This window comes from Schistocerca piceifrons, chromosome X, assembly GCF_021461385.2.
Source record: "Schistocerca piceifrons isolate TAMUIC-IGC-003096 chromosome X, iqSchPice1.1, whole genome shotgun sequence".
Classification (NCBI taxonomy): Eukaryota; Metazoa; Arthropoda; class Insecta; order Orthoptera; family Acrididae; genus Schistocerca; species Schistocerca piceifrons.
Genome location: NC_060149.1, coordinates 462,930,998 through 462,944,154, shown reverse-complemented (window position 1 = coordinate 462,944,154; position 13,157 = coordinate 462,930,998). Strand labels below are relative to the sequence as shown.

The window sequence follows — 13,157 nt, the reverse complement described above, 5'->3', positions numbered from 1 at the left end:
TGTAGCATCATCTGTCAAAATAATATGGACTATATAGTGCACTTGTGAGCGCATGAAACAGCACTTCCCTAATTTCAAATGTAGATTAGCATCATTAATGCATTTAGCATGTTTCTAAGTTGTACTGCATGCTCTCTCATCATACTTGAAATGACAGTTATGTCATCCAAGCATACTAGTAGACACATGGCCAATTTTAAAATCCAAAAAATAAATCAGTGAATTGTTTATATGTGGCAAAAGGATTTTTGAGGTCAAAGGGCATTTTTGGTATTTGTAATGCCCAGATAGCACAACAAAAGCTGTCTTTTCGTGGTCTTTCATAGGTAAATAAATTTGATGGTAGGTGGATTGCATATCTAAGGGGATGAAGTATTTGTTTTTGGCAAGATGGCCCTTGACATCATTGATCTTTTGAACAGGATAGGTATTATGTTTCATGACCTTATTGGCAACTCTCATGTCTATTCAATACAGTAAGTCTTTTCTCCATTACTAGTTTTCTTGGAAACTGTCACTATGGTGAAGCCCAAGGACTACAAGGAGGTTTAATTACTCCTGCTTCTAGTAAATCTGATTTTTTTCCTTACCACAGGCTGCAGGGGGTAAGGCACTGTGTCTTGGCTATAACCCTCGCTTCACCCACAGGAATTTCACAGAATGTAAGGAGGCTGCTGGAAGTTGTTTCTTTTCTTCAAACAAAGTTGCAAATTTGGCTAGAATTGGGTCTAATACACCCTGATCTACCTCACACAAGTGTACAAATTTTTTTACAATTTCTACCTCTGTAGATGAAATAACGGAAATGAAATTTATGTTAACTGTTCTCTCAGGTTGATCATTTTCTTGGAATGCTGTTGTCTCATCAGTTTTTGTTTTGTGCACTTTGGCAGGTATTATACCTCAGAGAATTTTAACATTGCTATTTGCAAAATTATCTGTGTTTACTGGCAAAAATGTACCCTCATCTGATGCACTCATTTGAGATAAACTGCACTTCATGTACATCTGCTTACCATCTAAAACTTCATTGCTTGTTAATGGATCAACTAAGGAAATGTCCCCTCTCAAAAAAATCCTTCTATACCCCCATCCAAATGATTTTCTCTGTACTGCATAATAGTTTCTTTGCTTTGTTTAACTTCAGTGTTATGATATGTGTTTTATAGGGTTGTAGGAATGTGGCAATTTGTTCTGGATTCCCTCAAATGCTTATGGTGGAGACAATGCCAAAATGGTGAACAATTCCCCAATTTGGACTTGTGTTTTGAAGTTAACTGCATCTTCAAAATGGTGCTGGAATTTATTGCATAAGGTGGCATGGAAATCATGGTCATGCTTCCACATTACTTCAAATGTGAACTGACATTTCTTTCCATCTGTTTCCAGCTCCACATACTGTGAACCAATTGGGTAAATTATCTTTTTATTCCAGTACACTCAGACAACAATGCAGCAGTTTTAGTTCTTGGCCACTAGTAGTTTTATCTAACAAAGTACTTGTTTCTGCACCCATATCACTGATAATGGTAGACTGTCTACTGTTGATTTTAACTCAAAAAGTTGCATTTGTCACTTGAGTGAGCCCTATCTCTCTTACTGGATTCATTTTGTAGAAGAGGAGTGAGGAGCAGAGGCAGAAATGCTCCCATTTGTGTTTCCCACATCTGCATTATTTCAATCACCTCTGTTTCCTGTATGGTTACCTGTGCAATGCCATAAAAAAGGACAATTTGCTCTCTGACTTTCTACAGTAGTCACATGATGGTGCCAAGCACTCAGGAACCTTATGAACTGGGCATTTAGAATGAGTGTGGTGCACCTCATCAATGAATCTGCATCTAGTGGGCTCTACCCTGGTGGAAGATTGGACAAGTAGCCAGGCTTTCTCACATAGAAACATGAGTTGTATGGTTTCCCTTAGTGTGTTTGGTGAAACACACTTTACCTTAGCATTTATGTGTGAGTCAATCCCATAGGCAAGTACATCCACATGATGAGATTTTGCTTTACTGTGTAATACATTGTTCCTTTCATCACTTTTCACCAGTGCACAGCTCTTATTCAATCAGAAAAATATTCTAAATCCTCTCTGTAATTTTGGCATGGGGTAGAAAGTTTGTCTCTATAGTAGTGTACCTTATGCTTTTCTCAATAATCAGTCCACTAGTCCTTTTGCAAGGATGGCAAATACCTTGGTATTTGTTGGCCCTTCCACAGAATTTATGTAAGTATGATCCTCTCCTTGCAGCTTCAGGTTGGCTAGGCCTGTGGACCTACCAACACTTTGTCACCACATGTGGACATTCTCCCAAGAATGATTAAATTTTGTTTGGAAATGTGGACATTTTTGCATTTACCCAAGAAGATGGGAACCAGAAAACCCCCTGCAACATTAATTACAGTCCAGGGTGGAGCAGCCTGTGGCAACCCCAGAAATGGGAAAGTGAGGCTAGCTGCATGCACAGTGCTGTTTTGTGGCATCACAATGCCTCATTAAGGTGCCTGGGAAGGTTTTCATTCTCTACCCAAAGATGCTCCATCCTAGTTTGCAATTCTGAATCCATCTCCAGCTGTTCATGTGACCTGATAGTGGAGCATCCCCTTACACTACACACATCAAAACAAACAAAAGTCTTGAGCAACAACTCTCAGTACATCTCTTGAGGCATTAGATCTGGTAGCATCTTTTCACAAAAAGGGAAGCTCATGACTTACATTTGCTGATCAAAGAAGGTGGAGCTGCATTGTGTAGTGACATGGCAGTGATACCAGGTGTCAGGCTGGCTGCAGGTCATTGTGCCTGTAAAGTCTCATTGAGCAAAGGTGACAAAGGCTGTGGAAAAGTTGCACAGTTGCAGCATCAGTGATGGTTGTGCTGGGTAGATGGCTGCTGACAGCCCACATTGTTTGCACTCATCTGCTACATCACAGCACAGAACCACATGGCTCCACACAATGGTTTTATGCATCTGCTCATGGATTAGTAATTTCTATGTGGCACTTCAAAGCCAAAAACAGGTTGCATCAGCATCCCCATTCTGAGGCCAGTTTGTGCACCTACTAAGGAATGTAGTCAGAACTTGAAACTGGTGTGGTGTTGTAATTGATATACAATACTCATGTTCAGAAAAAGAAACTGTATCAGTTTTATTTGTTCATGTGCATTACATGGTCAGGTTTGCCAGGGTGTGAGAGATGGTAGCTCCACCAGCCCAAAACTCATCTCAGAGGAGATGGTGAATGCAAAGATAATGAGGACAAAGCCATTTAATGTCTACTCTGGTGGCAGCTGGGAACAGGAGAGAGGTGCTTTATAGCCATGTCCCAAGAGGCCTCACTGTCACAAGTCAGATGATCCTGCAGCATGATGTAATTGGCAGCACGCCTTTGTTGATGATGATGTCACCTACTTCACCATGAACAGTCAGTTGTAGCTCTAGTGGAAAGGTGATGAACCAAAAGGTGGCCTCTAATAATAAAAATTTCTCATGTATGAGGACTGGGGACATGTTGTACAGTAACAAAACTAGTCATTAGTTTGTTGGAACACTATCCACAATAAGAACAGTATCTAACTGCTAATGGTGGAATATCATAATTTATTGTTGCTTTCTTTCACAAGTATATAACATAAGACAACATAAAACACAAGAAATCAACCACATGGAAGTAAGCCAAGAGGCAGGAAGACAAATATGGTTGTACAAAAGGTAATACATGCTTTATTCCTTCAGTGAGTGTCTTTAAGATGTGATTAATTATTGTGTTGCCACACCACCCCCGACGACCCAAGGTAAAGTGAAGTGTCATGTATAAAGGAGTATTTGTAGTGTACAACTCCGGCAACTCTGGTGTGAGTTGAAGATAATTCAAGTGACCCTGGTAGAGTGTCTGATTGTGCCAAATCCTGCTCGGTTGATGACAAAATCTTAATCTTGTCCACTTCATGTGACATAGATGCTGAGCAACAATAGGAACATTGGCCTGATGCAATGTCCTCATGTAGCCAGGTTTAATTCATTCCAAGGAGACCATTGTTATCATTCATTAATACCTTCAAAGTGTTTTCATCTGATACTAATACAAGGTAAGGGTCCATTTACAGTGTTTGCAAAATTTTCGTAACTGTGTCCATTTTTAACCTGATATGAGAACACTGACATCCTTGTACATGTGTCAGGATGCTAGTGACAGGTGAAATCTGGAGACGCAAAACTTGATTTGCTGCAGTAGAAGCAAAGGCGGCAGTGCTGATGTTGTTACACAAAAACTCTGAAGAGAGTCGAAGGGGTTCACAATAGATGATTTCTGCTGCAAAAGCTCCAATGTCAGGTTTAATGGCTGCACATAGTCCCAACAGCACTAGTGGCAGGGTGGAAAACCATGAAGTGGCATGATATATCAGGAAAGATTTCAGAATATGATGCTGTCATTCTACCATTCCATTACTGGTTGGATGATAGATGGTAGCACGGTGGTGTTTAAACCCACAGAGGTTTGCTAGAAATGACTGAAATTGATGTTCTTGGTCAGTAGTGATGTTGGTTCACCAAAACTGTCAAGAATGGTGCTTTGTCTGATATTTCAAGAATATTTATGTTGATAATGCTGATTGTGAAACTAGATCCTTTGGCTGACTTAATTAATAATAATGATTACTTGCAGAAGCACTGGGGCTTTTGACAAGTTGAATGTTCTTGTTTTGTGAATTTTGGTGGCTATGTGCACTGTTTCAGAGTGACCTGTCACACCTAAACACAGTTGCAGTTGTTGCTGGGGTAACTGCAATGAGATGTACACTTTCTTAATTGTGGCTCAAAACATAAATGATACCAACACCTGGTCCATGACTACTTATTGACATTACCATGTGCATCCCATCAGCTGATGGTCCATTCACCATCAGGAGAGAGTGCTGCTGCTTGAGTTTCCATGTTTACAGCTGATGAGTACTCAAGTCTTGCTGGATCATGCAGATTTGTATCAACTGATGGAGCTGCTACTCCTATTACAGTCTATGGGGACCATTGAAGTGGTACCATTACCTGTTTGAGGGGCCACATTCAAATTGTTATTTAACAAAATTTGTGTACTTGATCAGCCACATGCAACTGAGTAATCCCATTCGAAATCACAAACCTTTTAATGGTGAAAGTTAATTAATTTAAACAATTTAAACACACTTGTCATAAGGTTGCATTTGAAATTTCAGAGCCCATAACTCATGTTTGAAAGTCGCTCCAGAACTCTGAAGCAGATTTATCACTAATAACCTCGCTGTTTAACACTTGTTGAATGTGTAGGTCTCTTGATTTCCAAACACAATGAAGCACATGTTCCTCTAGGTCTCTACATTTGTACACAGTGGTGTCCTGAATCATGTCTGACTAAAATAAGTGAGTCTAAGCATCCAAAGCATCAGTGGTGAGTGCTTTGTCATTTTTGTTGTTGCTGTTGTTGTTGTTGTTGTTGTGATCTTTAGCCCGAAGACTGGTTTGATGCAGCTCTCCACCCTGTTCTATCATGTATCAGACTCTTCATTTCTGAATAACTACTGCACCTTTGGAAGTTACTGTAGTCATCTCTTGGTCAGCTTCTGAAATTTTTACCCTCACAGAATGTGTCCTATCAACTGATCCCTTCTTTTACTCAAATTATGCCACAAATTTCTTTTTCTATACCACTATATTTCAAAAGCTTCTGTTCCCTTGTTGTCTGAATTGTTTATCACCCAAATCTCACTTCCATACAAGTCTACACTCCAGACAGATACCTTCATAACAGACTTTCTAACTTAAGTCTATATTCAATGTTAACAAATTTTTCTTCTTCAGGAATGCTTTTCATACCATTGCATGTCTGCATTTTATATCTTCTCTAGTTCAGCTATCATCAGTTATTTTACTTCCAAAATAGCAAAAATCATGTACTAGTTTCAGTGTCTCTTTTCATAATCTAGTTTCCTCAGTATTGCCTGATTTAATTTGACTACAAGAGCCATCCAGAAAGTAAAGTACAGTCTGTGTACCTATCTTGTGGCAGCTACCCATTGGTTCCTGGTGTCCAGTATGATGCAGACACATGCTGTATGTGGTTTAAGCTGGATGTTGTCACATGATAAGTGCAGAAATAGCTGTGACCATGGTTTTGCCGATTACAAATCCCACAGACTGTGAAGTGCAAGGTATTATTCATTTTCTACAGGCAGAAAATATTATACCCTGTAACATTCACCATGGACTTTTTAAAATTTATGGTGAAGATGTAATGCAAGTCAGTGTCCAAGAGTGGTGCATCATGTTTAAAAATGGGAGAACAGATGTTCATGATGATCAGAGATGCACTGAAAAAAAAGATGGATTTTATCATTCAAGAGAATCAATGACAGGCATGAACAATGTCAGAAAGTGTCTCATTCAGTTGTGCATGAAAGTGTCACACAGCACAAAATATGTGTGTAGTGGGTGTCACACATGCTCATGCATGACCATAAACCTGCCAGAATGCATGCCCCATTGGTGTTCTTGAAGCATTATGAAAGAGACAGCAACACATACATTGATCAAATTCGTACAGGAGATGAAACACAGGTTACTCATAACACCCCCCACAGTGAAGCAACAGTCTATGGAGTGGTGTCATCCTTATTTGCCACAGAAGCACTGTAAGTTCAAACAAACTGCATCAACTCAAAAACTGATGGCTTCTGCAATCTGGGACAGTGAAGGGATCCCACTCATTGATTTCATGCCCCAAAACACAACAATCAAAAGTGATATGTACTGTGCTACACCTTAACATATTCATGGGGCTATTCAGAACTGCCAAAGTGCCAAATTTTTCTTTGGAATTGTTCCATTTCAAGACAAAGCATATCTGCATACTGCCTGATGGTTATGAGCTTTGTTGTGTGAGAAACTCTGGTGGGACATCTTCGAATATTCTCCCTACAGTATGGACCTGGCACCATCAGACTTATCCCTATTTCCAAAACTGAAAGAACAATTTTCTGGTAAATCCTATGCAATTATTGAAGACCTGAAGGATACTCTCATGACCTGGCTGAATGGCCCAGCACCCACATGGCATGAAGAGGATATACACAAATTGGTGCCAAGGTATGACAAATTGCCTTAATTTCAAAGGCACCTGTGTCTAAAACTAGAAAGATTATGCACCAAAATGCATGTACTCAGTTTCTGCATTAATATCCAAGAATATCTTGGTATGATGATGCTGATGATGTTCAGTTTTGTGGGCTGCTCAACTGGATGGTCATCAGGGCCCATACAAAATCCCAATTTTTACACGGTCTAATTTTTACACAGTCCAATCTAGCCACTGTAACAAATGATGATGATGAAATGATGAGGACAACACAAACACCCATTCCCCAGGCAGAGTAAATCCCCAACCTGGCCAGGAATCGAACCTGGGACTCTGTGACCCAGAGGCAGCAACACTAGCCACTAGACCATGAGCTGCGTACATATCTTGTTATGGCAGAAAGTTCTTTACTTTCTAAACGTTCCTCACACATTTCATTGGTCTTGTTTGTTTTTGATGATATTCATTTTATATTCTTCTTTCAAGATATTGTCCATTCCATTCAACTGCTCTTCCAAGTCCTTTTGCTGTCTCTAATAGAATTACAATATCATCAACAAACCTCAAAGTTTTTGTATTCTCTCTGAATGCTAATTTGTTCTCCACATTTTTATTTGGTTTCCTGTACTGCTTGACCAGTGTGCAAATTCATTAACATTGGGGACAGGAAACAAGTCAGTCTCATTTCTTTCTCAACCACTGCTTCCTTTTCCTGCACCTTTGACTCATATAACTGCTTTCTGGTTTCTGCGTAAGTTGCATATAATCCTTTACTCCCTTGTATTTTACCTCTGATACCTTCTGAATTTCAAAGATTGTATTCCAGTCAACATTGTCAAAAGCTTCCTCCAAATCTAAAAATGATAAATGTAGATTTATCTTTCCTTTACCTATTTTCTAAGATAAATCTGAGGGTCAATATTGCATCACATGATCCTGCATTTCTCCAGAATCGAAACTGATCTTCCCTGAGGTCAGCTTCTATCAGTTTTTCCATTCTTCTGTAAATAATTCATGTTAGTATTTTGCAACCATTACTTATTAAAATGACAGTCAAGTAATATTCACACCTGTCAGAATCTGTGCTTGCCTTGGAATAGAAATTATTATATTCTTTTTGAGGTCAGAGGATATTTTGCCTGTTTCACACACCTATACCAAGATGGTATAGTTTTGTCATGGGTGGATCTCCTGAAGATATCAGTAGTTCTGACAGAATATAGCCTACTCCAGGGGCCTCATTTCCTCTTAGGTCTTTCTGTGCTACGTCAAATTCTTCCCTCAGTATCAGAATTCCTGTCTCATCTTCATCTATGTCCTCTTCTCTTTCTATAACATTTCCTTCCAGTACATTTCCCTTGTGTAGTCCTTCTACATACTCCTTCTGCCTTTCAGCATTCCCTTCTTTACTTAATACTGATTTTCGATCTGAACCCATGATACTCATACAACCACATTCCTTTTCTCCAAATGTCCATTTAATTTTCTGTAGGCACTATCTTTCCCTTAGTTACATATGCTTCTATATCCTTATGTTTGTCTGCTAGCCATTCCTGCATAGCCATTTTGCATTCCCTGTCAATCTCATTTTTTAGACATTTGTATTCCCTTTCACCTGCTGCATAATTATATTTTCTCCATTCATCAGTCCTCTGTTTCAGTCACTCATTACCTAATGCTCCCCATGAAACTCTCAAAAACCTGTGGTTCTTTCAACTTATCCAGGTCCCATCTCCTTATTTACAACCTATTCTCAAATTTTTGAATTTTAATCTACAGCTCATAACCAATAAACTGTGGTCAGAGTCCACATCTGCCCCTGGAAATTCCTTAAAGTTTAAAATCTGGTCCCAAAATCTCTGTCTTACCATTATATAATCAATCTGAAACTTTACAGTGTCTCCAGGCCTCTCTCAAATATATATAATATTCTTTCACAATTCTTAACAATGTGTTAGTGATAGTTAAAATATGCTCTGAGCAAAATTCTACCCTCCTATTTCACTTCTTTCCCTCAGTCCACATTCACCTGCTATTTTTTCTTCCCTTCTCTTCCTTTCCCCACTATTGAATTTCAGTCACTCATCCTAGCTAAATTTTCCTTTTCACTTAACACTCTGAATGATTTCTTTTACCTCATCATACATATTTTCAATCTCTTTGTCATCTGCAGAGTTAGTTGCTCTATAAACTTGTACTAATGTGGTTGGTGTTTTTCATGTCAATCTTGGCTACGACAATGCATTTGCTATGCTGTTCATAGTAGCTTACCCACATTCTTATTTTCTTACTCATTATTAGACCTACTCGTGCATTATTTCTATTTGATTTTGTATTTATAGTCCTGTACTCACCTGAACAAATGTCCAGTTCATCCTCTGACCATATGTAACTTCAACCTCTACATTTCCCCTATTAAATTCTCTAACCTACCTGCTCAGTTAAGAGATCTAAAATCCCATGCTCCGACTCATGGATTACCAGCTATGATTTCCCTGATGACAACATCCTGTAAGTAGTCCCCACCCAGAGATCTGAATGGGGGACTATTTTACCTCTGGAATAGTTTACGTAACAGAATATCTTAATCATTTAACCACACAGGAAAGCTGCATGTCCTCGGGAAAAATAACAGCAGTACTTTAACCTTGCTTCCAGCCATCACAGTACTGGTGCAGCAAGGCCATATTGGTTGTGTTACAAGGCCAGATAAGTCAATCACCAGACTGTTGCTCCCATAACAAATGCTATGCCTGTTGTCATTTTTCAAGAACCTCACATTTGTGTTGTCTCTTAATAGAAAACCCTCCATTGTGATTGCACTTATAGTATGGCTATCTGTATCACTGAGGCACACAAGCCACCACACCATAACAAGGTTCCTTGTGTATCATAGGGGGAGGGGGGGGGGGGGCTAATGCAGAGTACAAATTGTAAGTTGTGATCATATATGCTATGGTCAGCAAACGAAAGTTCCAGAGTTTTGAACCACAGTCATGACAATTGCAGCATATGTGGCGGAATTATGACTTTGTTACATGGAATGGAAGATGTGGTGCAGCTAAACAGTTAAATGTTTGTGGGCTGCATATTGCTCAAAAGTTCTGGTGGAAGTTCATTGGTTAGAGGGACCTGAGAACTACAATTAGTATTAAGTCTGTTCAAAATCTTCAATAACCGATCTGGCGTTAGTTGTAGCCTGTGGCGTCAACTCACACTTGATGTGCTTCTTCTGATCCATAGCTTTCTGTCACTCACCACTTTTGGGACCACTGCCACAATAAAAACAGTTCATAACAGCTGAAGTTAAATAACACAATTTATTATTGATCATTTGCACAAGCATACTGCATGAGACAATAAAAAAACATCAACCATGTGGATGTAAGACAAAAGGCGGGAGGACAAAGACAATAGCACAAAAAATAGTACACACTTCATACCTTTATCACTTTCCTTTACCATTCAATTAATTATGTTGCCTCAAACTGCTTGATTCCGTTCTTGTATAAAACACAGAAATACTTAGTACCTATATGCCTCTGGTGCTCCCGAATCTTATTCATCTTATACTCATCATGCTTAAGCAAGATATACAATCTGAGCAGCAGAATTGCAACATATTCTGTCTTGGATGTTCATAAGTCTTTTTCAAGAAAAACATTGCATTTCTACAAAAGCTTTCCTTTTAAGGATCCTGAGGATAGCTTTTTCATGTTTACATAAAGTATACCAATGAGGAAATGATCCTAGCAGTGCATCTCTAAATTTCCTTGATGTACGGGGTCAGACATGCTTCATATGTACCGCAGATGTGAAACAGAATCCTAGAATATGTCACTATAGTATGCCTGCACTGATACCCTGCACTTTCACTGCACCTTACCTACAAACCTACACTTCCTACTCACAGTCCTTACTATTGATATCACAAGGTTGTTCCATATCATATATTTTTTGTCTTATTCTAGGTATTTGTACTTAAATCACCGAACAAAAGCAAGTCATCGGGTACAAACTGTATACCAGTTAGGTTCCTTTCTGAGTATGCTGATACAATAGCTCCATACTTAAGGAGGGATGTAACAGAAAATGTAAACATTTATTTAAAAAATCATTACAGCCATATTTATTAATGTGCAAATCTAAAATTTTGCATGTGTAAATAAAATGAGCCGTGTTTTAACAAAAAAAATATAATAAAATATACAAGATTAATATTTTGCCAGAAATTTGAATTTTTAAATTTTTTATTGTCTTTTTTTTTATAAAAAGCCATAACTCAAATTCTAATAATGCAATTCATCTGAAAATTTTATTGCAGTGTCTTGAGAAGGTTATAAGACAACTGAACAACAGTTATTGATTTATGGTACAAATTGTATCATTAACAGAGTTTTTAATTTTGCACATCCAAAATTAACTTTTTTTTCTACATACAGTCATCTACAAATCAGAATTTAATTGCAGGATCTCGTATTATTTAGTTCCAGGCAGTCAGCAACACATTGCAAACAGTTCCTAAAACTTTATAAAAAATGGTTCAAATGGCTCTGAGCACTATGTGACTTAACATCTGAGGTCATCAGTCCCGTAGAACTTAGAACTACTTAAACCTAACTAACCTAAGGACATCACACACGTCCATGCCAGAGGCAGGATTCGAACCTGCGACCGTAGCAGTCGCGTGATTCCGCACTGAAGCGCTTAGAACCGCTCGGCCACCACGGCCGGCCTAAAACTTTATAACATTAGTGCATATACTTTTTGAGAAAAGGTTTCTAATAACGTAAAAAATATAAAACAGAGAAAATGAGATTCAAAGATTTTCTACTCATACGTCTACATGGAATAAGCTTACCTCAATTTTAAAATCCTCCATACTCATACTCCTCATCCTCCAGGTTTCTCTTCTCTCCTCTTTGAATCTGCCTGGCCTGTATCTGCAGGTAATGCACTGATCTGTTAGCTTTCTTGACCCTACTCTCATCAATGGTGTAAAATACTCTTGTTGTAAACACACCAGGATCTATACCAACTCTCTTCAGCACTTCAATTCTACCATTATTTCCATAATTTTAACATAAAACTGCATCATAGACACCTATTTTGAGTACTTCATGTCCACAGAATGTCCTTTTTGAGCATCTAATCCAAATTAAATTACTGAGGCTTTCATTTGCATTTTGTGTCTTTCCGTGAAGACGCTTCCTCAATAAATCGAGGTTTGCAAGAAACCAGAATGTGGGCTTAATTGCATTCATAAGAGGTTCTGGTAATCAGTATTTATGTGACTATGTCTCATTTCTGTTGTTGAACTTACACCAATCATCTCTCGAACACAGAGCGCACATTTGTGTTTGGTCAATGGATAGTTTGTGAAAAAAAAAATTGCCCACACAGCATGTCTCATTGCCTCTAAATTATGTGTGTCTTTCCTTATAGCTCTCCCATAAAATAACTGAAGGTAATTTGACCCTAAATAATAAAATGTGTGAGGTCATCTACATGAGAGCTAAACAGAATCCGTTAAACTTTGATTACATGATAAATCAGTCACACTTAAAGGCCATAAATTCAGCTAAGTACCTAGGAATTACAATTACAAACAACTTAATTTGGAAGAAACCCATAGAAAATATTGTGGAAAAGGCTAACCAAACATTGCATTTTAGTGGCAGGACACTTAGAAGATGAATCAGATCTACGAAAGAGACTGACTGCACTATGCTTGTTCACCCTTTTTTGGAGTACTGTTGTGTGGTCTGGAATCCTTGCCAAATAGGACTGCTGGAGAACACCAAGAAAGTACAAAGAAGGGCAGCATGTTTTGTATGATTACGAAATAGGTCAGAGACTGTCACTAAAATGGTACAGGATTTGGGGTGGGCATCATTAAAACAGGCGTTTTTCATTGTGACTGAACCTTCTCACAAACTTTAAATCACCAATTTCCTCCTCTGAATTCACAAATATTTTGTTGATGCTGACCTACTTGGGGAGATATAATCATCATAATGAAATATGTGAAATCAGAGCTCACACGG

The 13,157-nt window shown here is 38.5% G+C and overlaps 1 protein-coding gene across 1 annotated transcript in view; it reads left to right on the top strand.

Moving 5' to 3' along the window:
- The window catches only part of LOC124722427 (solute carrier family 41 member 1-like), a 339,469-nt gene that overhangs the window by 290,483 nt on the left and 35,829 nt on the right, over positions 1–13,157 (top strand). The gene's annotated exons all lie outside the window — the stretch shown is intronic.